The sequence below is a fragment of the Choloepus didactylus genome, chromosome 9 (genome assembly GCF_015220235.1).
Source record: "Choloepus didactylus isolate mChoDid1 chromosome 9, mChoDid1.pri, whole genome shotgun sequence".
In the NCBI taxonomy this organism is placed as follows: Eukaryota; Metazoa; Chordata; class Mammalia; order Pilosa; family Megalonychidae; genus Choloepus; species Choloepus didactylus.
The window spans coordinates 26,469,734-26,496,166 of record NC_051315.1 but is presented as its reverse complement, the minus strand read 5'-3'; the positions used below and the strand labels follow the sequence as shown (position 1 = coordinate 26,496,166).

Sequence of the window (26,433 nt, the reverse complement as noted above, 5' to 3'; positions counted from 1 at the left end):
ATTAGAGCCCAACATTATAATAATACATATTTGTCTCTTTGCTTGTTATCTATCTCACTTAATAGATAAGCTCCTTGTGGCCCTGGATGCTGTCTCGTTACAGTTGTTCCGCCTGTCACTGATGTTCCTCACTGCTTAGGGCAGTTAATGGCACGTATCTTTGCTGAATGAACAATGAATCAATGTTCAGTATCATCTGCTTTTGTTCCATGTCCTCTGTTGACTCTGGGGAAATTATTACAATAGTCATTACACTGGCTGTCCCCATTCATGGATCTGTCCAGTCAAGACAGTTCCAAGACCAAGAGATGGGAAATTTCAGAATATGGAACAGAATATATATAGCAGCCCAACTGGCATATGGTAATGGTTGATTCCAGGACATTTATAGTTCTGGCACGTTTCTTAAATGACTGATTGCTTGAGACCATGAATTACAGAAAATGCTTGCCTTCATTCCCTGGACTTTCTGTATAAAGGCAGAAAGGGCAGGATATTCCAGTAGAGAAAAGACAAAAGCATTGCAATGGGTGTCCAGATATTTGGCATCTAAGTTTGACTCTGTTGCTGTGAGATCTGGGAGTAATCAGTTTCTTTCTCAGAGTGAATGGGTTAGACCAGCAGTTTTATAAGTTCCTTCCCCAATTTAATTTTCTGTGATTTCAGGCATGTTTGTTCCCCACAGCAGAGCAGGATATAATAAGTACTTACGTACAGGACTCTCATTTACAACACACTACAGCAAATTGCAAAGGAATTTAGCGTTCTGTGTTTGGGCTGATTTACAAGCAGTGTATGAGAGTCTTTTATGATTTAATCATCAAAGTACCCAGCCCTTTTTATAGACTGATTTCCTATTTCCTTATGATTCCTTGACTATACCTGCTTTCTCTGGGACCTTATATAAATTACTCCCTTTGTCTTGTAGCGTCCTATTCACTCTCCTTGCATGAGTTATGCTAGGTGCTCTTTTAGACCTTTTACAGGCTGCCATGTCATTCTTGGTTTGCCTGTATGCTAACACTACCCATAGCATTTTTCAGACACTATACTATCTCTCTTCCTCACTAGAAAGACTATAAGCTCCCAAGGACAGGATGAGTAAGTATGTAGCCTATAACAAGTGTTCTTTCAATTTTGATTAAATAAGTGAATAAATGAATGATTTGCTGGAATATTAGCTATGGTTACAGTTAAATAAGTCAATAAGTCAACTTTCCCCTTTATTTTATTGAAATTGGAAAAAGATTGACTTCAGGATAACACTTTTACAATTGGGATTGGTCTTTATCGTTAAAAACTTACTCCCTGTGAGCATCAAAACTTGACACTGAGGTACAAATGTCAGCTGTACCATATGGTATAATTTTATACTTCCATGAAAAACACAAAATTACAGTGTTAGATAAAAATCTTACCAAATGTTAGAGCTGGAAGAAACCTCGGCTATGACCTAATCATTTTGCTGGTAGGGAAACTGAGGCCCAATGATTAAAGTAATTTGCCTAAATTCCCTGATAGGGAACCCACAGATGTGAGACCATAAGCCAGCTTTTCTCATTTCCACCTAGCCCATTAACCCTACAGCACCACGCAATCTCAGTTTCCTGTGCTCTGATTCAGAATTAAATGGAAAATTTCTGTTGCTTTCAGTGTTCCCTCATTCTTTAGCATATGACTGCTTTTCGGGGGAATTCAATATCTGCAGAAATGCCTTGTCCTTTCTGCACTTCATAGTAGTTTGATGCATTCCCCTTGCTGCTCTAGGCTCCCTCACCTCTTTTCCTCTTAGGATGGTCTTCTGAACAGACCTGTAATTCAGGAAATGGACTGGGAGTGTGAAAGGTGTAGAAAGGCAGCACATGGAGCGGAGAGGAGGAGGGAAGCCCAGAGTCTGGAAACTGGCCTGGAGGCAGCCTCAGCCTGGTGGCCTAAGCCCACAGATGCACTGCTTGACTTCAACGTTTACACACATATTCCCATGAATATTCTCAGATGACCATAATATTATTCAAATGCACAGTAGTTTGCAATCATCTCATGTGAGAGGTAATATAGGGTGTAAGGGTATCTATATTTGAGCCTTGGGGTTACCAGTGCCTCTGTGAGTTCTTGGCAGACCATTTAAACTCTCTAAAATGCAGTTTCCTCATCTGTAAAATGGAGTATGTTTTATAGACCTCTTAGGATTGTCTTGAAAAGTGAGTTTTGTTTTTATCCCCATGGGAAAGTGCTTTGAAAACTATAATTTGCTCTATAAATGAAGAGACTGACAACTGATAATAGAATGTTTAAGTACTTGTTCTTAGAACCCATAGGCTGGGGTTTCTAGTGGCAGTGTAAGTGTTCAGCTTCATGGATTTTTTATAGGGTGGTAATGTTAAATACCTATGTTAACACACTTATATATCCTTTCCTAGTATTTTTTTTTTCCTTTCCCAGTATTTCATGCACTCTTCTTTCTCTCCCCCATCCGTCTCAAGTCAAACAGATCTTCCAGTGTGGAGTGTGTAAGGTAGACATAGTAGAGGTGGTAGATGTGTAGACATAGATGGGCCCTAGAGAGGGGCTCCCCTGCCCCTTGCATTTTCTAACCATGGACACAGAGAGCAAGTGACAGTGCACAAGGTCTAGGCAGACAGGGCCTTGACAACCTTGCAGATATTTCTGAGTCCTAGTCTGGCAGGAAATAACAGCAGAGAGAGTTATATAGCCATCAGAATTAAGTGGACAAACATGAGGGATGTTACTGAGTAAGCCTCGTAGACTGACAACCAGGAACCAGACAGAATGAAACATAACTCAGAAGATCTTTATTTGGACAATTGACAAGTAGGACTGTATCAGTCAAGATCACATCAGGAAATAGCTGGCATTCTCAAAGTAGGATAAATTGAGGAGGAACTATTACAATTATTTACAAATAATTACATTACAAATGTGTGGGCTAAGTGTAGAGCTCAGGAACCTGTGGCTAGCAGCAGCAGCGCTGTTACCACTGTTAGGCCTGCAAGCACAAGGAAAAGGCATGATTCTGTAAACCAGAAGAAAAAGAGAGGGCTGTTTCCACCTGGAAGCTAGAGGGAAGGGAACCCTGTTGATGTGGTCCATTTGGTTCAGGCTCCAAGGCAGAGAGTGGGGTAGAGATGGGTTGGGAATGGATCTGGGGGGGCCAATGAAAGATTTTTCAGGAACCCATCCCAAATTCTTGGCATTTCACAAGCCTCTAGAACTTTGGCATAATCCTGGGGAAAGAGAACAGTGTAGGCACAAACTGGTTAACATGAAGTTTCCACAACTACAGCTGAATGAGGGCTCAAGATAGAAATTAGGCTGAGTTATAGAAAAAGACATATGTTATACTTCTTGCAAACATAAGTTTTGGACTGAGTACTTGTACCCAATTCATACAGCCATAAGTCCAGTCTTATATAAACCTATACATGCATATCACCATACACAAACGTGCGCACACACACACACACACACACACACACACACACACACGAATGTGGAATACATGGGTTTTCTCTCCACCGAGTGACAATGTAAATAACATTTACATTCAGATGTAAAATAGAGGGAAATATGCTGGCAAGGAGAAGGGAAGAATGAGATGAGTAAGAAATCTGTAGGAGTTCATTAAGTCAGAAATGTCAAGCCAGAATGAGGAAATGGGATTTGAAATGGCAGGAGCAACTGGTATGAGCTGGAGGCTTCTTGAGTGACACCATGTGCCTTTCTAGTCAGTGGCAGAGCAGCTCTTAATCCTTGTCCAGGATGAAACCAGGAGAACCGCAAATGGAGAAGGACAAGAAAGAAGATCTGGGGTCCCTGTGAGACCAGAGAGAAGTCTGATTTTCTACTTTCCTGTTCCCACTTTCGGTGTACGTGAGGGCTAGCTATCACATTCTTCTCAGTAATCCCCTCTTTTAACCGTGTTTGAGTGGGGTTCAGTTCCATGTGTGTCTATTGTAATTTTTTACAATCATTTTTTATAGCTTATTTCAATTTCTGAAACTGAATCTCCATTCTCTATGACACAGAAAATGAAATCTAATAATTCAGTAAAATTCAGTGATTATTCAGTCACTTCATGTTGGAAACTCTGCAACAATCAGGATTGTTTTACCTTCTTTTCCTTCTTCCTTCTAGGATGAGGTTCAGCTCTGAGGGTCTTATGCAGAGGTCAGTAGTGGCATTAGTAATGTTCAATGTTTGTGCTCTGTTTCACACCCTATGTATGTCCTTTAAGTTACAACTTGAATTATTGGTCATAATACAGTCCTCATTGACACTGGTGATGTGTGAGAGATACTCATGTCCTCATTGAACCTTCTGCAGGACAGTCCACACACTTTATTGCAAGTTCCCTCACCCCAGCCACAAGAGTCTCTCCTCCTCATCCTTCTAACACTCCAGGAAAGGAAATTATCTCTCTTTTTCTTTCTTTCTTTCTTTCTTTTTCCTTTTCAATAAGAGGTATTATTGGTTCAGATTGACCTCGGTTTAAATCCACTTTGGCTACTTGTTGATTGTGTGGTACTGGGCAGTTTAGTTAAAATTGCATATTTAGTTAAAATTGCATATTTGCAAGAATAGGATAACAAGGTCACCTCATTGGGCTTTTAAGGGGATAAGAGGATGTGGTACACTATAGGTGCTTGGTAAATGTTGCCTAAATTCTTTCTCCATTCCATTCCGTTTATGACGTAGGTTTGTTTGTGAACAAAGGAAGAGGAAAGGGCTAACCATGGGGAGCATTTAAATGTAGAAAAATATTTTTCATTTTCTTTCTATTCTCCTTTGTGCACCATCCTTTTTCAAAAGCAGATCAGGTACAATAGATAATTTCTCTGATTAATTTTGGTGCCTTGTAAATTAAACTTTATTAGGTGTAAAAGATTTATATATCATAAAGGAGACATTGTAGATCAATGAGAAAGGGAAGGGTGATTTAGTAAATCTTATTTGGGCAACTGTTTAGTTACTTGGAGAAAAATTCAATTTGGATTCTCATTTTAACAACATAAACCAAAATATGTTTTAGCAGGATTAAAAATTTAAATGTAGAAAATCAAACCTAAATTGTCCTACTAGAAAAAAGTGTTTATTTTCCAATTTCTGGATAAAGGAGGAAGAACTCATAAGGGAAAGAAAAACAGATTTGACTATAAAAAATTTAAAAAGTTCTCAATATCTGAAGTATTTATGAACAAAATTTAAATATAGAGTAATTGATAAGTTATTTACATACATGCAAAATGATGAATTACCTTCATAGCTAAAGCAATATAAATTGATGACTCTAAGATGTTAATGGGCAAAAGACATGAACAGATAATTTAATTTAAAAGTACAAATGTATAATACATACTTGAAAAATATGTTACTAAGTGCTCAAAAACTTTACTACTTGAAAAACTTTACTAAGGGCTCAAAAAAAAAAGTCAAAGGAGATAATATTTTCACCTATTGGATTAGTAAATATGAGAACACCCAATGTTGGTGAGGATAAAATGGCAAACACGTCTGTTATACTACTTGTGAGAGTTTAAATTGATACGCACCTTTGAGAGCAATTTGACAAAATGTATGAAAATCCCTAAAAATGTTTATATTGTTTAAACAATAAATCCCACATCTGGGTACTGATGATAGTAAAATATTCTAAAATTTAGGAAAATAACTCTTATAAATAGCTTTAATTCATTGATTGCTTACCATGTCACTTCTCCCCAAAACTCCTAAGTGGCTGAGTCAGAATTTGAGCTCATGTCTGTCTGCTGCCAATTCTGCCTGGGCTTTTCATTACTATTTTATTCTAACTGAATATGTTTCTTATAATATAATAGTGAAAAGTTTAGAAATACTTAAAATATATTAATAATGTAATAGGTAAACTATGGTTCACCCATTCCACTCAATACCATATGGCTAGAGATGGTTTGGGAAGTGCCTATTCTTAATCATTTTAAATGAAAATAGTATGAAACAAATTTGCAGGTTTCTACCATATCAACCATTTAAAGAAGATGGATACAGAAAATACAACTTAGTAGTAGTTGCCTCTGATTTGGGAGATTATGATGATCCTTTTCTTTTTTTGTCTCAACATTTTTTGGGCTTTCTAAATTTTCTAATAAGAATAGATTACCTTATGTTCTGGAAAAAGTAAACTTGAATTTAAAAATGTGTGTAGACTTTGTATTCTCAGGCCATTCTGGAGAATGCATTGTCTCTGTTTGGTTCAATTCTTAGTAACATATTCTGTTCATCAAAATAAAAGTTCTCTAAAGATCAAATCAAATAGAAAGAGGCAATTGTTCTGAGATTAGATTATTATTAAAAGATGTAATTAAATAAAATCCATTAGTGCCATGTAAGCAAATAGGAATGCCTGTATCAACACGGTAGAGGGAAAACAATTGACTCAACTCTTAAAAATATAAATAAGGGAATGAGAACCACATTGTAAAACTAATAGAGTTAAGTTTCCAACATAATTGGAAAATAGTTCGTTTTACTAATGGCTTGCCCTGTAAGCATATATGTTGTCTAGGAAGTTAAATCTCTTAACAAACTGTTTGGAAAATTAAAATGTTTTTCTTATTTTAGGTGGCAAAATGAGGATGAATAGTTTTTAGGTGCTGCCACTAAAACCCGCACAATCTGATTTTTTTTGGATAAAAATTTTCTGTGAAGAAAGTGACATCTCCTTTGAGCTCCATCTAACTTTATAAAATAAGCTTTACTGTAACACATGTAGAACAAAAGCAGTGATTTTATATTTTTCTTATTTTCATGGTTATAGTTCCCTTAATTCTATAATGAACATTGTAATGATTTGATTATGACCAGTTTATGGGATTATTAACCACTCTTGGTTTCTTCTCACCTCATTAACTAGCAAACTAGGCACTAACTGTTGATAATGACCAGTTTCTCATGCATTGTTGCTCTGCACTACCAATTCTTTTTTAGTTTTATGAAGCTATTTCCATTTGTGAGTGAAGAGTTTTCTGTTTTTTTCCTTTTTAAGCACGTGTCAGGATCACATTAAAATAAATATGCCTTCATCACCCAGTTCCCAATTATTTTTCTCTAAGAAGAAGCAGTGCTTATTCAATGTTTCAATTAGCATCAGGTTAAAAATTGTTTTTTTGAGTCAATTTCCTAAGTGGAACTAGTTTAGCTAAAATGTCACTGCTCGATTTAGCTGTCTTGTCTTGCTAACAAGAGTGTGAGAAAAAAAAAGTTGGGATTTTTAACATGAGTGGTGGCTTGGTGATTATTATTGAGGGATAATAACTGAATTAGTTACACAAGATGGGAAGGTTGTAATTAGAGAAGCAGAGAAAATTTAGCCCATTTGAGAGTGTACTTGTTCTCAGATGCCTGATAAATATTTATGATTTAAGTGAACTGGGGTCCATTAGCCTTGTCAAAAAACCTGGAAGTGACATACATAGAGGAGAAAATATCCAGCCTTACACATCTGTTTATGCCAAATTACTCTTTAGACTGAAATGAAGATGAAGGTTAACATTTAGAACACTATTTCTCAGCATTGAAATTTTCTTTTTTTTCTTTTACTTTAGAAAAATATGAATGTAATTGATGATCTGTTTTCTCTGACTTCCCAATTCATTTCCCTTTTCCCACTTTTCTAGCGGTTACCTTTTCCTTTTTTTTTTTTTTTTGGTAGAAATTTGTCATGTAATATAGCTATTAGTTTTTAATGTTTATTTCTAATACTTTCTCTTTGCTGCTTTAGGTAAGTTTATTTTGGGTCTCATATCGGTTTAACTGTCCTTTCCCTCTGGTGAGCCGACTAGATTTTGTAGATTAGACATGAAAAGAGAAGTCACATACCAACTTTTTTTTCTAGAGAGGTAAATTGGAACTCAAAGGTTAAGTCATGTAATTAAGTCAACACACCTCCAATCACATTAACATAGGATCTGCCCCTCCTCCAGAGGTAGTGGTTGTTTTCTTCTGCATTCCCCCATCAACAATGGGTCTTGACCCATGCCTGGGAGTAACAGGGTTTTCCGCCCCTCTCTCCAGGGCTCAAGGCTTTTTTGCTCTTTGTGAGAGAAAGGTCTGGGCAGGGTGGCTGGTCCTCATGCTTTTCCCCACAGCGGCAGCTGTACCCCTCCTGCAGGCCTGCACTACCACCCAGGGGACTCTTTCAGGTTATCCCTCCCTGTGCCCCCAATCTTTCTCATCAGCACCTGGTGGAAGTGCATGGACAAGAGCCTGGGAGTAAGTTTTACCTCCCCTTGTACCTAAGAAGCCAGGAGTTCTAAATTGTCACATAAGCACACACTCAGCCTTAAGGATTTCCTTAAAGGTTTAGCAGATTTTTTTCTTAGTTATATGGTAGCCAGCTTTTTCTCCTCCTGTTCTCTGCCACCTGTGAACCGGTTGACTGGTGCTTGGATTTAATTCAACTTCATTAAAAGCAATTTAATATGGTTTAATTTCCTGTATGTTAATCCCTGTGGATTCTCTACTGGGGCAGTAATGGAAGGTAAGTTAAATGATTGAGGAGGATCAAAGTCTGAATCCAAAGTGATGTGGTCCCCAAGCTAACCTCCCATAGAACACTGGTGTCTTGCTACCAAATGTAACTAAGTTGATATTTTCCCAAATGATCAGAAAATACTTGCATTTAACTTAGAATTTTCTGAATTCTGAGTTTTTACCTCCTAATTTGTTATTGTAAAACCTTGGTAACAGCTGCTGATTGTTTGCTCAGTAGTGCCAGCAGCTGGGTAAACAATGAGCATCAAAATGGCAAATTGGACAGCTAAACAAGCTTTTTCATCACATTATAAGGTAAATCGGTTCATCTTATCTAGTTTTGACTTGAAAAAAATGTGTTTCCTTGAAAATTTTTGTGTGTTTTGAGAATGTGGATCCTTGAATCATTTTAGAGATGCTAAAAAATTGATTTGGCTACAGAAACACAGAGTAGTCTTGTGGATAAATACGGTGAAGCAAAGGGGATGATGTGGCTGACATTTAGGATTAGTGGAAGGCCTTTGATTTCAATTTCATGTTGTCTCTGTTACTGTGCAGAGTTTTGCTGTAATAGCTCATATTATTTCATGTCATTTGAAAAGCCAAGTTTTCAGGAAAGTCTATTTAAAGAAAAAAGGAAGACATGTTGAGCCTAAATACAAAACTACCTAATCATGAAGTGCTCAATAGATTTTAATCCATGCAAATCTTTGTCTTGTAAAAGGGTGTAGGATGGCTTACTGTACTGATTTGAAAACAGTAGAAACAGATTCTGAAAATTCTACTAACTTAGAACATTTATTGTGGCAATCAATTGAGATAATACTCCTTAATTTATATTGCAACTTTAAAATACCCTACATACATATTAGTTTGAAGTTTCGAAATTAATAGTTATTCACACCAAGAAAGAAACTATCTTTATTATATTACCCACTCATCATTTTGAGAGAAACTGTCTACTTTTATTTTATATTTGTTATGGTTTTATTCTTCTAGGTTTCGTTTTTAATAAAGGCTTTTCTAATCTTGAATTTAAGATTATCTCTTTCCATAATGTCTTTCACATCTGACAAGCAGGGGTATGAACGTGGCATTTTAGTAGTTCAGGTTGTATAGAACTTCAGTCATAATGTAGCATCCTAGAATTCTAAAATCATCTGTTGTGTGGACAAACCTTTGTTGCCCAGCATGTCAGTCTGACTCTGCAAAGGGTTTTCCAAATTACCTTTTCTTTCTCTGCAGAACCAGCAGAGGGAGCACTGGTTTCTCCCTATCCAAGCAATCATAAAGGTTGTTTAAACATATGGTGGGGCTTTCATGATTAACTTTTAAAAAAAGAAAGCAAGAAATGGATTTTGAATGAAGTTATAAAATTCAAAGTATGAATACCATTAATTATCTTAATAATGCTGGCAAGTTTAAACGGATTCAAAGCAGAAATGTTCTTTTAACAACTACAGGTCATTATGGAGCACAACTGGAAGCTACTGAGTGACTTTACCACAGCGTAATTTACAAAGTATTAGTTGTCATTGGAAGTAGAGAGCAGTAGGAAGCTGATAATGGCTGGAATCATTCAATAAATATTTACTGAAAGCTTGCTGCATTTCTGATCGTGAGTTCAATTATGGAGCAACAGAGATGAACTAGACTCAGTCTGGAGAAGCAGGCAGGGAGGAAAAGGTTAGGAAAGGCCACTAAAACAAGTAGTTTCTAAGTTCTAAATAAGAGTTTTAAATAGAATGTTTGTTGAGTGAATGAACAAATGAATGAAAGCTAATGGGATTTGTATTCATAATGCAAAGTGAATAATTTTATATGCTGTTTTAAAGTTATGGTGCTTTCACATGCTTTTTGCATTTAATGAGACTTAGTGGAGGTTTAAAATCTTACAGAGAGTAGAAAGTTACAAAGCTAGGTCTCTGATTGTCTGACTTCAAAACTTAGACCTTTAACATTGCTTTATACTATATGAGGATTTTACAATTTATCTTTTTAAAGTAAGAAATATCTGCTTGCAAATACATTCTTAGAACACAAACATGTTCCTTTAGTAAAGGGAATGATCTTTTAAAGTTATTTTTTCAAATTAGTGGAAAATAACCTTAAACTAATTTTGATATCAAGTTGTTTGACCAAGGGAAATATATCTAAATATATAGCAAAAGCCTAACAAGAGTTTCCTTGGGATCATTAGACAAGTCTTAGTTGAAGGAGGTAAGGGGTCATCCCCCTCAGATAATACATATATTGAGAAAAAATGATCCAAAAGATTTAGTAGTAGCTTTGATAGAACATCTGGGGCTGATACAAGTTATTCTTTTTTTTTTCTTTTGAATTGTTAGATTATGCAGTTTACTTATTACATAGACACAAGTCTTTGGAGCAGAAAAAATTACACCAAATAGTTAACTGTGAATACATTGAACTTTGTGGGAAAAGTTTTGGATATTTAAAACATGAAGTAAGTGGATATTACAGTGCCTTTTGGAAACCATGAATAGGCACCAAGATTTTTCAACAAACTCTTTTACCAATGATGGACAAGAATGTGAAGCCACTCAAAACAAATCAAATGCAAATGAAACATGGCAGATTATTAGAAATTTGATTTGGGAATAGGAAAAGTACACCTCAGCCAGTTTTAGGTTACATGAAAGTGATTTCAGTTTTACTCAAGACAAGACATAGCCTCTGCTACATACTTATAGCCAACAATTAAAGATTTTTTAAAATTGATGGGTCATATCATGTATACAATACAAATAATCACATGAGCTAAGGTACAATAATCCCTCTAATAGGCCACTATAGAAGTTAGACAGGTGGATCAGGAGGATTCTAGATGTCTTTGAATTTTACTAGACTGATTGATTTTCAGAGATCATATTTGTATCTCCTGATCTGGCACAAAATAACTACCAAAGAATGTTGATGAATAAATAACTGAGTGAAATAATGAATGTTGAATAAAAACACAGGATTGCAAAAGTAGTATTTTTCTTTGATTTTGTTCAGTCAATTCATCCCCCTGCTCTCTTGAGAGCCTACATCCCAATGGGAGAAAATTAATCTTCCAGAAGAACTTTTTCAGGTGTGTAAATCTCAGTCACCAGGGAAGATTTTTGTCTCCAACAGAAAAAGAAAAGGCTGTTGTCTCTCATACGTACATTACCAGAAAGAACATCATGGTCAATATCCTTCATGGTTATCACCATAAGTGTGTTGTTATAAGTTTCACTTTTGTAATGTAAGGGGCTTGATAATTCAGTGATTTAGAGGCATTTTTAAACAATTTTTTTAGAGAAATTGCAGGTTTACAGGAAAATCATGCAAAAAAAAATAGTGTTCCTCTATACTTCCCCTCACACACACGTTTTCCCTATTAATAACATTTTGCATTTAGTGTGGTGCCTTTGTTGTAACTGATGAAACGATATTAATTTAAATATACTGTTAATTATAGTCCATGGTTTACATGTCTTATGATTAAAATTTTTATTCTAGTAACATATATACAACCTAAAATTTCCCCCTTTTAACCACATCCAAATATATAATTCATCACTGCCATCCATTACCAAAACGTTTCCATCACATGAAACAGAAACTCTGTACCATTTAAGCTTACCTTCCCATTCCCCATTCCCCCCACCCCATACAGCCTCTGGTAGTCTGTATTCTAGATTCTATCTCTATGACTTTGCTTATTCTATTTCATATCAGTAAGACATACAATACTTGTCCTTTCATGTCTGGCTAATTTCACTCAACATAATGTCCTCAAGTTTCATCCGTATTGTAACATGCATCAGGACTTCATTCATTTTTTATAGCTGAGTAATATTCCATTCTATGTATATACCACATTTTGTTTATCCATTCATTTGTTGATGGACATCTGGGTTGCTTCCATCTTTTGCCAATTGTGAATAATGCTGCCATGAACATTGGTGTGCAAATGTCTGATTGAGTTCCTACTTTTGAATTCTTTTGGATATACACCCAGAAGTGGGATTACAGGGTCATAAGTAATTCTATCCTGAACTTTTTGAGGAGCCACCAAACTGTTTTCCGTAGTGGCTGCCCTATTTTACATTCCCACTAACAATGAATGAGTGTTCCTATTTCTCCACATCCTCTCTAACACTTGTTATTTGCTTAATAGTAGCCATTCTAGTGGGTATGAAATGGTATCTGATTGGTTTTTTTTTTAAAGTTACATTGTTGTTTTTTTTCTTTATTAGAGAAGTTGTGGGTTTACAGAACAATCATGCATAAAATACAGGATTGTACCACCCTTTTATTAACACCTTGCATTGTTGTGGAACATTTGTTATAATTGATGGTAGCACATTTTTATAATGGTACTATTAACTGTAGGCCATGGTTTAACTTAGGGTTCACGGTTTGTTCAGTGCAGAGCAACACTGGGTTTTGAGTCTTGAGTCTATCCCATAATAATTGCTTTATCTTGAAGAATTGACTTTGCTGTGACAGAGTTTTTCTCATGTGCCTCAATTCCTTCCCCCAACAAGGCTGCTCTAGAGAAGAGAAGTAATGTCACACAAGTGGGGTCAAGTCCTACAAACAGAATACCTGTTCCAGAAGTTATTTGTACTAGTCCCCACCAAATCTAAAATTCAGGTTGAGGAGGAAAAGGATGGTGCTAAAATAGTGGTCTCTTTCTCTACTAAGATGAGGCAGTCACACAGACTCGAGTTAAAATTCCAGCTCTGCCACGTATCAGCTGCAAGACTCTGGACAGCATCTAGCAGTCATCTAAGGGAAAAATGGGCAGTGGGAGGAAGAAAGGGCCTTTAGACCTAGCACACAGTAACTTCCCCAAACCCTTAGTTTTCTTTCTTTTCTTACTGCTAATGCTAATAAAACTATTCTCTCAATAAAGTTGTAAAACTTTTGTAGAAGACAGATAATGGAAAATGGTTCTTTTCTAGGGACGTCAGTAAAACCTTTACTCTTTCAACTGATTAACTTGAAGTGCCTTGCAAAAAAACCAAAATTACAGTTAGACCCATGTAAACCTTTTGTTTTAATAAACAAAGCATTTTCATGGCTTAGATTTTAAATCATATTTACAGATAAGGAAAACTTCTAGGCCCAAAGAGGTAATGATGAAGCTCCTACAGCTGGAAGGAATGCATGTCCCACATGCGTTTTAAACTTAAAAGACAGAGCTTCCAAAAGGGGGATGTGAAAGGAAATGAAATAAGCTTCAGTGGCAGAGAGATTCCAAAAGGAGCCGAGAGGTCACTCTGGTGGGCACTCTTACACACAATTTAGACAACCCTTTTTAGGTTCTAAAGAATTGGGGTAGCTGGTGGTGGATACCTGAAAATATCAAACTACAACCCAGAACCCATGAATCTCGAAGACAATTGTATAAAAATGTAGCTTATGAGGAGGGGTGACAATGGGATTGGGAAAGCCATAAGGACCACACTCCACTTTGTCTAGTTTATGGATGGATGAGTAGAAAAATAGGGGAAGGAAACAAACAAACAGACAAAGATACCCAGTGTTCTTTTTTACTTCAATTGTTCTTTTTCACTTTAATTATTATTCTTGTTATTTTTGTGTGTGTGCTAATGAAGGTGTCAGGGATTGATTTAGGTGATGAATGTACAACTATGTAATGGTACTGTGAACAATCGAATGTACGATTTGTTTTGTATGACTGCGTGGTATGTGAATATATCTCAATAAAATGAAGATAAAAAAAAAAAAAGACAGAGCTTACCAGACATATCATTTTCTAGACTAGATGATAAGAGCTGGAGGAGAGCAGAAGACTCAGGGAAGTTCATGCTACCATCATCCAATCCCTTCCCTTTCACACTACAGAACCAACTGAGAGTTGTATTCCTTTTTTTTTTTTTTAATTTTATTTTGAAATAAATTCAAACTTACAGGAACAGTTGCAAAAAACAATACAAACCCCATACACACAATTCCAGCATACCCCGACCCCCCTCCCCTGATACCCCAATCCACCAACTTTAAAATCCTGTCACACCATTTCTTTCTTTCCCTCTCTCCCTCCCTCCCTCCCTATCATCCATCATCTATTGCTCTGTCTTCTGAACATATGAGAGCAAGCTGCACACATCCTTGAACAAACAATATAATTCACATAAACATTTCCCATGAATAAGAACATTCTTTTATGCAGTCCCATTAAGCACAGCTAAGAAGCTCAAGAAATTCAACATTGATATAAAGCTTAGATTCTATATTTCTTTTTTTTTTTTCCTTATGTCCCAACTGTGTCCCTTTGAGCCTCCTCTCTGCCATCCTCAGATCCCATCCAGGATCATCCTTGGCATTTAATTGTCATTATCTATTTAGACTGTCTTTTTTTTTCAGTTGTGGAAACATATATACAGCCTAAATCTTCCCATTCCAACCCCTCCCTAACATTCCATTAGTGGGATTAATCACATTTAGAATGTTGTAATGCTATCACCTTCCTACCATCCATTACTAGAAATTTCCCTTCACCCCAAACAGAAACCCTACACTCATTTCTTAACTCCCCATTGCCCCTTCACCCACTTCTTATAACCCATACTCTACTTTTCATCTCTATGGTCATACTCTCTGATACTTTTTTTGTGTTTACCATGGGGCTTAAATTTAACCTCTTAAATCTATAACAATCTTGTTTTTCTTTGATACCAACTTAACTTCAATAGGACACATAAACTATGTTCCTATACTCCCTCATTCCCCCACCTTTATGTAGTTCTTGTCAAAAATTACATATTTTACACTGAGTCCAAAACCACTGATTTTTCATTACTTTTTATGTATTTTAGACCCTGTAGGAAGTAAACAGTGGAGTTACAAATCAAAAATACAATAGTATTGGTATTTATATTTACCATGTGATCTTTAATGGAAATCTTTATTTCTTCATGTGGTTTCAGTCAATTGTTTAGTGTCCCTTCCTTTCAGCTGCTCAATTCCCTTTAGCATTTCTTATAGGACTGATCTACTGGTGATGAAGTCCCTCAGGTTTTGATTATCCGGGAATGTTTTCATCTCCCCCTTATTTTTACCCTCCAGGTGTTTGTGAATTTTCTAAATCTCTGATGGTTATTGACTTCTATTTGTAGTCCATTGTGGTCAGAGAATGTGCTTTGAATATATTCAATTTTTTTTTTTTTAATTTATTGAGGCTTGTTTTATGTCCCAGCATATGGTCTATTCTGGAGAAAGATCTGTGATCACTAGAGAAGAATGTTTGTCCTGGTGATTTGGGATGTAATGTTCTATATATGTCTGTTAAATTTCTCTCTATCTCTCTCTTTCTTTCTTTGTTTCTCTGTCAGTAGGGCTGTCTTTAGTATCTGAAGTAGGGCAGGTCTTCTATTAGCAAAATCTCTGAGCATTTGTTTGTCTGTGAAAAATTTAAGCTCTCCCTCAAATTTGAAGGAGAGTTTTGCTGAATAAAGTATTTTGGTTGGAAATTTTTCTCTCTCAGAATTTTAAATATGTCATGCCACTGCCTTCTCACCTCCATGGTGGCTGCCAAGTAGTCACTCCTTAGTCTTATGTTGTTTCCTTTGTATGTGGTGAATTGCTTTTCTCTTGCTGCTTTCAGAACTTGCTCCTTCTCTTCAGTATTTGACAGTCTGATCAGAATATGTCTTGGAGTAGGTTTATTTAGATTTATTCTATTTGGAGTTTGCTGGGCATTTATGCTTTGTGTATTTATATTGTGTAGAAGGTTTGGGAAGTTTTCCCCAACAATTTCTTTGAATACTCTTTCTAGACCTTTACCCTTCTCTTCCCCTTCTGGGACATCAATGATTCTTAAATTTGGACGTTTTATTTTATCTATCATATCCCAGAGATCCATTTTGATTTTTTCGATTTTTTTCCCCATTCTTCCTTTTGTTCTTTCATTTTCCATTCTGTGGTCCTCTAGGACGCTGAGTCATTGTTCACCTTCCTCTAATGTTGTATTATGAGTATCCAGAATCTTTTTAATTTGGCCAACAGTTTCTTTTATTTCCATAAGATCTTCTATTTTTTTATTTACTCTTGCAAGTTCTTCTTTATGCTCTTCTAGGGTCTTCTTTATGTCCTTTATATCCTGTGCCATGCTCTTCTTCATGTCCTTTATATCCTGTGCCATGCCCTCATTGTTTGACTTTAGTTCTTTGATTAATTGTGCCAAGTACTGTGTCTCTTCTGATCTTTTGTTTTGGGTGTTTGGGTTTGGGTTATCCATACAGTCTGGTTTTGTCATATGCTTTAAAATTTTCTGTTGTTTTTGGCCTCTTGGCATTTGCTTTACTTGATAAGTTTCTTTCTGGATATAAAAAATACCGATCTCTAATTTGTCAGATCTACAGCTTGGTGGCATACACTTTCTCTTACTAGCCAGCAGATGGCATCTGCGAGTCACCTATTCCCCTCAAGTCAGTTCTCCCCAGCTTTGTCTTTGTGGTGTGTGGGGATCTGATTCTTTTGGGATTCAACTGGTGCACTAAGTTTGGGTGTGTTGTTGGTACTGTCCACCCTGAATGTGGGGCGTGTGTCTGGGTGGCTAGGGAGGCAGGGCAGCTTTAATAATGAATCCTCCCAGGTGTTCCCAGAGATTTAAGACTGCTGCAAGAGTCTAAATCTTCATTTCAGTTTTGCCATAGATTGTCTCTGCCGCTGACCCACAAGTCCTTGGTATTGGCATAGGGTCCCTGGGATTTCCAAGCAGGTCTCCCTTCTCAGCCATGCTTTTCCAGGACCTCTGCTGAGGGAAGGCTATGCCACTTCACAATTGCACGCTGGCCCTTCAGGAAAGACCTGGGCCACTGGGTCATGCAGGGGCATTCCCAGCCTGCTGTAAAGATGGCTGAATGGGGCATGTTAATTTCCCCCTTTTCGCACAGCTCCGTGTTCCCAGCTCTGGGACAATTAGCTGTGGGTGCCCTAAAGGCCACTGTCCATGACTGATATTGTGGCATGTGCATGGTGCTGTGGGAAACACTCCCTGTCAGACTGGGTTTCTTGGCATGGCTCTGGGCTATAGCTCTGGCCCCGGGCAGGAGCATTGCCAGTCCACCAGAGAGATGGCTGCAAGGGGCATGGTTTCTTTCTCATTTTGGCTCCCCTCTGCCACCCTGGCCCCGAGACAATCAGCAGCAGTCTGTCCTCCATGCCAGACACCGAGAGGTTGGCACAGCTTGCTTCTGCCGTGCTTCACTGCGTGGTTCTCACCGTCGTAACCGCAGCTGCTCCTGGTTTTTTGTTTTTTATTTTTAAAAAGAACTAATCCATCGCCAAACACCAACCCAACATTTCCCTACACTGCAGCGTGGCCACCGGCCTTTCAGCCAGCTCACTCACTCATTTCAGAATGCAGACTCCCAGTTTCACCAAATGCACAGTCTCTGTGGATTTAGCAGAACTTATCTGGCTGGTGCATTGCTGGAACTGGTGTTCTGGGTCACTTTCTGGCTTTTATCTAGTATTTTTCATGGAGGTGTTTTTTCGCCCTGTCTCACCTAGCTGCCATCTTAGGTTCTCCCCTGTATTACTTTTAAATGAACTAGAGGTAGGCTTCTGATCATTTTAAGAGAAATTTTCTCCCACTGTTAACAATTGGGCCAAGAGCATTAGCTACTGAGGGGTATTCCACTGATAAGTACAGAAAAATATTAGACAGCAAAGACGAGGTTACATAGATAATCGTGGTTCTTCAAATTTCAGATACTTCCATATCATAGCAGCAGAAGACTGGAATGAATTGCACCTCCCAAAGGCTTAGTCCAAAAACTTCCTGTTGGTATTTGCACCAGAAAAGGCTCCCCATACTTCTGGTATCATCTGCTGTGCTATGAGATCCAGCCGGCTTTCCATGGTATTAGAAACCTTTATTTTACGATCTCCCCTATAGATCTCAATGCCACCAGCTATATCCCCAGGCAGGTAGCCTTAGGGTTCATGGTTTGTTCAGTGCAGAGCAACACTGGGTTTTGAGTCTTGAGTTTATCACATAATAATTGCATCACCTTGAAGAATTGAGTTTGCTGTGACAGAGCAAACTCAGTTTTTTGGTGGCAATTTTGTACATAGGACTCACTTTTTGCACCACAGCCTTTACCAGAGGGAAATCCTGTTTCCTGCCACAAGTAATCATTTGGGGCTCCAGCAACTGGTACAAACTGTGGAGGACCAGTTCATCTGGCAGCACTTGGTTCCTGGTTGTATTTTTTCCCACCTTGCTGAGTCTCTGCTTTACTTCATTTAGTAGGTCTGTGATAAGGTCATCTCTAGCTCTGAGGACTTTGAGCCTTGCTTGATTCATCAAATTGGATATCTGTATCTTCTTTTGCTTTTCAATCTGTTTTTCTTTCTTCTCATAGTATTCCATAATCTTCAGTCTTTGGGTTTGCACAAGATGACCTTTCTCAATGTTAAACTCTTTTCTGCCTTCCCATCTATTTTGTCTGCTTTCTCATCAGCTTCCTGTTCAATGAAAGACATCATGTGTTTAATCTGCTTTTGCACATCAGCATCACTGAGGGCCATGGTGAAAGCGATGCCAGCCAAGTGGACAAGAGCATCAAGTTTAGGTCTGAATAGCGTGGTGAGAAGAATGGGAGAAGAAACCTTGGCACAGTTCTTTGCTTTATCTCTGATTGGGGTTTTGATTTGCATTTCCTTAATGGCTATTGATGTTGAGCATCTTTTCATGTGCCTAGTGGTCTAAGTGATATATCTTCTTTGGAGAAACGTCTATTTAAATCTTTCGCCCATTTTTAAATAGGGTTGTTTGTCTTTTTGTTGTTAAGTTGTAGGATTTCTTTATATATTTTCTGGGTATTAGACCCTTATGGAATATGTTGTTTCCAAATATTTTCTCCAATTCTGTTGGTTGTCCTTTTTAGTCTCATGAAGTTCTTTGATGCTCAAAAGTTTTTTTAATTTTGATGAAGTCCCATTTATTGATTTTTTTTTTGGTTGTTTGTAATTTTGGCATAAAGTCTAAGGAAACATTGCCTACCACAAGGTTGTGAAGGTGTTGCAATATGTTATCTTCTAGAAATTTTATACTTTTGATTCTTATATTTAAATGTCTGATCCATTTTGAGTTAAGTTTTGTATATGGTGTGAGGTAGGGATCCACTTTCATTCTTTTGCATATGGATCTACAATCTTTCCAGCACCATTTCTTGAAGAAACCATTCTTTCCACATTGAGTGGATTTGGCACCCTTGTAAAAAATCAATTGGCCATAGGTATGAGAGTTTATATCTGAACTCTCAATTTGATATCATTGGTTTATGTCTTTGTGTCAGTACCATGCTGTTTTGATTCTCTAGCTTTGTAATAAGTTTTGCAATGAGAAAATGTGAGTCCTCCAACTTTGTTCTTTTTCAAAATGGCTTTGGCTCTTTTGGGCCCCTTACCTTTCCATATAAATTTGGTGTTTGCCTTTTCCATTTATGCAAAGAAGGCTCTTGGCATCTGGATTGAGATTGCAGTGAATCTGTACATCACATTGGGTTATTGACTTTTTAATGATATTTAGTTTTCCAGTCCATGAACACAGGATGTCCTTCCATTTATTTAGGTCTTCCAAGATTTCTTTTAGCAATGTTTTGTGGTTTTCCATGTACATGTCATTTATATCCTTGGTTAAATATATGCCTAGATATTTTATTCTTTTAGTTGCTATCAGAAATAGAATTTTTTTTCTTGACTTCCTCTTAAGATTGTGCATTACTGGTGAATAGAAACATTATTGATTTTTGCATATTGATCCTGCCACATTACTGAATTAATTTATTAGCTCTAGTAGCTTTGTTATGGAATTTTCATAATTTTCTATATATAGGATCATATCATCTTCAAATAGGAAAGTTTACTTCTTCCTTTGAAATTCATATGCCTTTTATTTCTATTTCTTGCCTAATTGCTCTGGCTAGAACTTGAATAACAGTGATAACATTGGGCTTCCGTGTCTTTTTCCTGATCTTAGAAGGAAAGCTTTCAGTCTTTCACCATTGAGCCATGGCTTTTTCATATATGCTCTTTATTATGTTGAGGAAGTTTCCTTCTATTCCTAGTTGTCTAATTTTTTTTTTTTTTTTAATCAAGAACAGTTGCTGGATTTTGTCAAATGCCTTTACTGCATCATTGAGATGATCGGGAGGTTGTATCTTTGTTCTATTAATGTGGTATGTTACATTGATTAATTTTCTTATCTTGAACTGCCTTGCATACCTGAAATAAATCCCACTTAATCATTGTGTGAAATGTTTTCAATATGCTGTTGGATTAGATTTGCTAGCATTTTGTAGAGAATGATTGTATCCCATAGTCATAAGGGATTTTGGTTTGTAATTTTCTTTGCTGTGGTATCTTTATCTTCTTTGATGTTAGATTTATTTTGGTCTTATAGAATGAGTTAGCAAGAGTTTATGCCTCTTCAATTTTTTTGAAGAATTTGAGCAAATTGGTATGAATTCTTGGAATATTTATTAAACTTCAGCAGTCAAGCCATCTGGTCTTGGGCTTTCTCTTTTGGGAGGTTTTTGGTGACTGCTTCAATTTCTTTACTTGTTATTGGTCTGTTACATAATCTATTTCTTTTTGAATCAGGGATGCTAGTTTGTATGTTACTAGGAATTCATTAATTTTATGTAGATTACCTAATTTTTGGTCTACAGTTGTTCATGATATCCTTTTATAATATTTTTTATTTCTAAAGGTTGATAGTAATGCTCCCTTTTCATTTCTGATTGTAGTTTTTGCATCCTCTCTCTTTTATCTTTGTCAGTTTCAGTCTAGGTAAAGGGTTATTGATTTCACTGGTCTTTTCAAAGAACCACCTTTTGGTTTTTTTGATTCACTCTATTGTTTTCTTAAACTCTATGCCATATCTCTGTGCTAATCTTTCTTATTTCCTTCCTTCTTCTTACTTTGGGTTTAATTTGCTCTTCTTTTCCAGATCCTCCTAGAGTTCTGATGTGGGCTCTTTCTTCTTTCTTAATGTAAACATTCAGAGTGATTACTTTCCCTCTCAGCACTACCTTTGCTGCATTCCATAAGTTTTCATATGTTGTATTTTCATTTTCATTTGTTTCAAGATATTTCCTAATTTCCCTTGTGATTTCTTCTTTGATCCATTGGTTTTTAAAGGGATGTTGTTTAATTTCTACATATTTTTTTAAATTTCCAATTCTCCCTCTGTTATTGAATTGCATTATCCATTAGTGAAAGTGGTGTTTTAAGTCTTCTACTATTAATATAACACCATCTATTTCTCCCTTCAGTTCTGTCAATATTTGCTTGATATATGTTGAGGCTCTGCTATTAAGTGCATATATATAATTATTATGTCTTCTTGTTGAATTGACACCTTTGTCTGTATATAGTGACCTCTTTTCTCCTCTATAACAGTTTTTGACTTAAAGTCCATTTTATTTGATATCAGTATAGTTACCCAAAGTCTCTTTTGTTTACCATTTGCATGGTATATTTTTTTCTATCCTTTCACTTTCAACTTACTTGTGTATTTGAATTTAAGGTGAGTCTCTTGTAAGCAGCATACAGTTGGGTCATGGTTTTCTATCCATTCTTCCAATCTTTGCCTTTTGACTGGAAAATTTAATCCATTTAAATGTAAAGTAACTACTGATAATACAGGATATTCTTCAGCCATTTTGATGTTTGGTCTTTGAAAATCTTATATCTTTTCTTTCCCCCAATTCTTTTGTCATATTTATTTGATTTTTCTTATAGTGTACTATTTGACTTCTTTGTCATTCCTTTATGCATATATTTCTTTGTGGTTTCCATGTGGCTTAAATTTAACATCTTATATCTTTAACAATCATGTTTGATTTGATACCAACTTTACTTCAATAGCATATGTATACACTTTTCCTATATCCCTCTGTCCATCACATTTTTGTTGCATTTGTTACAAATTATATGTTTATACATTGTATGTCCAAACCATATATTTATAATTACTTTTTACACAATTGTATTTTTAGAATTGTAAGAATATTAAAGTGGAGTTACATACCAAAAAATGCAATACAATAATACTGGCATTAATAATTACCCATGAAATTATCTTTACTGTAGGTCTTTGTTTCTTTATGCTGCTTCGACTCATGGTCTAGTGTCCTTTTCTTTCAGTCTGAAGAATTCTCTTTAGCATTGCTTGTAGGTCAGGTCTGGTGGTGACAAACTCCAACAGCTTTTGTTTATCTGGGAATGTCTTAATCTCTCCCTCATTTTTGAAAGACAGTCTTGCCAGATGTAAAATTCTTGGTTGGCAGTTGTTTTCTTTCAGCACTTTAAATATTTCATCCTGTTGCCTTCTTGCCTTCATGATGATGAAAAATCAGCACTTAATCTTGTGACTTCCTTATACATGTTGCTTTTCCCTTACAGCTTTCACAACTCTTCTCTTCTCTTTGTCAACCAACAGTGTGGTGCTTTGAAGCTGTATATACTCCCAGAAAAACATGTTCTTACATGTAATCCATTCCTGAGGGTGTGAACCCATTGTAAGTAGGAACTTTTCATGAGGTTACTTCAGTTAAGGTGTGGTCCAGCCCAATCAGGATGGGTCTTAATCCTAGTACTGGAGTTCTTTATAAGCAGAGTAAAATTCAGACACACAGAGAGAAAGCCACAGGAAACAAGACTTTGAGCATCAATGGAACTTGGAAGAGAAGGGAGAGATTAGGAGATGCCACCATGTGCCTTGCCATGTGACAAGCTAAGGAACAAGGATTGCCAGCAGCCAGCTCCACAATGCCACAGTCTTGGGGGAGAAAGTATTGCCTTGATGATGCCTTGATTGGGCCTTTCTCTTAGCCTCGAAACTGTAAGCAAATAAGTTCCCATTTTTTAAACTGAACCATTGCATGGCATTTGCTTGAGCAGTCAAGGAAACTAAAACAAACAGATTAGCTATTATGTGTTTGGGTTTTGTTCCCTCCAGTTTATCCTATTTAGGTTGGTTGGGATTCTTGAATGTATATATTCAAGTGTTTTGTGAAATTTTGGAAGTTTTCTGGCATTATTTCCCTGAATATTCCTTCTGTGCCTTTCTCTCTTTCGTCTCCTTTTGGGACTCCCATAATGTATGTATCGGTGTGCTTGATGGTATTCCACAGGTCTCTGGGCCATGTTCACTTTTTTCTTTCTTTTTTTACTTCTCCTCAGCCTGAATCATTTTAATTGTCTTGTCTTTGAGTTCACTGATTCTTTCTTCTGCACACTTCAATCTGCTATTGAAACACTTTAGGGATATTTTTCATTTCAGTTAATGGTTTTCAACTCCAGTATTCTGTCTGGTTGCTTTTTAAATTTGTTATCTCTTTATTGAAATTCTTACATTGTTTATTCATAGTTTTCCTGATATCTTTTAGTTATTTCCCTATGTTTTTCTTTCTCTCTTTGAGCATATTGAAGATCATTTTTAAAAAGTCTTTGGTACATTCAAAGTCTGTTCTTCATTGATGCTTTCTGGACTTTTATTATTTTCCTTTGGATGGGCCAACATTCCGTTTCTTTGTTTGTCTTCCAATCTTTTGTTGCACAATGGACATTTTAATATTTTAAAGTTTTAGCTTTGGGATTTAGTCTTGAGCTATCTGTTCCTTAAGTTTGTATTCAGGAAGTGATATGACACAGATTTCCTTGAGTGTCAGGAGCTAAAAGTAACAAGCAAGCCAATGCAAAAACTACCTTTCACAGGCTTTGCATATTGGCTCTGCATTGGCTGATGCTTTCCTTCAGAGTTTTGCCCTTCTGTCAAGAAGTTCAGTTTGAGGTGAAAATGAACTGCTGTCTCCTTTCTGTCTTCTGTGAGACTGTATCCGTGTTTTTGTTTTTGGGATCATGACCTTAAGAATTCCCCTGTTAACAGGAATTTGAATGCCCCCTCTTCTTCTTATATAATAGACTTGCCCCCCTTCCAGGTGCTATGTTGCCTATGTCTTAAAGGAGATAATCCTTTCTCTCATCCTCTTTGAGTTTTTTTTTACACTGTTTCAGCTGTCTGCAGCAGGGTAAGTTCTGGGATGGTGAGTCAGAGATGAATTTCCTGGTTCATCTTTCAGGCTGCCATCCCATGGATTGTCACCAACATACATCTACTCTAGTTTGCACATAGGTTACTCTGCTCATTTTGGAACAGGGCCAGTGACCCACAATGGGAGAGGAGGCTGGCTCCACACCATGCTGGGCAGGGATAAGGGGAGGGGTCAGCAAGGGCATCATGAGTTTCCTCTACCATTTTTAAAGGTGCATTTTCTTCATTTGGCACTTGCCCAGTTACTGTAGCCCTTTAACTTTTGAGGAAGATGGCACCTGTCAGTTTTTGTTAGTTGTTCAAAGAATTCTATTGTGGAATGGCACCCTGTAGCACCTTAATTTGCCATCTTAGGCAACCAGAAATTGAGGCACATTCTTTTGAGGTGTACCTCTCCCCAAAAATACTTTGTGACATGTTGATCTAGAGTCATATGTTAAGTTACAAGTGGGATAGAATCCTCTTATCTGGTACATAATTGGGAAGGAGTCTAAAGAAATAAAGCAGGGGAATGGGACAGATGGGAGAGAAGGGAGATGTCCTTGTCAGTAGAAAGGGCATTATGAAGAAAGGTTCTGCCTGCAATTTCATCTCTAGAACCTTGATACTCTCAAATGTTGCCATTTTCAGGAAGTCTCCCATGTAAGTCCTCTGTCAGGGCACCTGTGGTTTTCTTATGACATTTAGTTTACCCTAACTTGTTTTTATAAAACTTTTAATCTTGATATAATTTTAGATTTACAAAGAGTTGTGAATATAGTAGAGAGTTACTATATTCCCTCACCCAGTTTCCTCTTAAGTTTACATGCCACATAAACATGGTACAGTGAGAAAAACTAAGAATTTAACATGGTACAATACTATTAACTGAACTAATTCTTAGTTCAGATTACCCCAGTTTTTCCACTGTCATTTTTTCTGTTCTAGGATCCATTCTAGGATGCCACATTGTATTTTGTTGTCATGGCTTTTATAATCTGTGATATTTACTCCATATTTTCTTGTCCTTCGTGACCTTGATATTTTTGAAGAGTACCAATCATATTTATAGAATGCCCCTCAATTTAGGACATTTGCTTCTTCTGAAATTATAGATTTTTTGGAAAAATATCACAAAAGTGATATTCCCTTCCCATTGCACCATATCAATGGGTACATGTTATCAATATGTCTAATTACTGGTGACATTAACCTTGATCACTTGGTTGAGGTGGCGACTTCCAGGTTTCTCTACAGTGAAGTTACTATTTTTCACTTTCTATAGTCTATTCATTAAAAGTGAGTTAATAAGGAGTCATTCAGTTCATTCAAGAGGAGAAGAATTAAGCTTCTGGTCAGAAGAGTATTAAAGAATTTATGGATACATGTTAAAACCACCCCAGGAATTAATAAACATTTTGAAGGAGATTCTTAATGCATATGCCAATAACCTATTTCTCCTTAAAGTTTCTTCTTACTAACATGTCTTTTTTTTCTCTGGCTCCCTTCAAAATTTTCTCTGTATTTGGTTTTTGGCAGTTTTGGATTGATAAGCCTGGTGAGTATTGGTTTTTGCTTTTTGTTTGTTTGTTGGTATATATTCTGCCTGGAATTTTCTGAGCTTCATGGAACAGATATAATTTTGGCCATTATATCTTCATGTATTTCTTCTGTACCATTCTCTTCTCTTTCTGCCTAATTCCAATTAGGCATATGTTAGACTGCTTGATATTATCTCACAACTTTTGGGTGCTGTATTTTTAACTCTATCTTACTCTTTTTCAGTTTCTCTTAGTCTACATTCAAGTTCACTGATACTTTCCTCAGAT

The 26,433-nt window shown here is 36.6% G+C and overlaps 1 long non-coding RNA gene and 1 pseudogene across 3 annotated transcripts in view; one reads left to right on the top strand and one right to left on the bottom strand.

Annotated features, from left to right (window-relative positions):
- The window catches only part of LOC119543888, a 498,690-nt gene that overhangs the window by 132,387 nt on the left and 339,870 nt on the right, over positions 1-26,433 (top strand). The gene's annotated exons all lie outside the window — the stretch shown is intronic.
- On the bottom strand, positions 18,325-19,092 carry LOC119543886 (annotated as a pseudogene).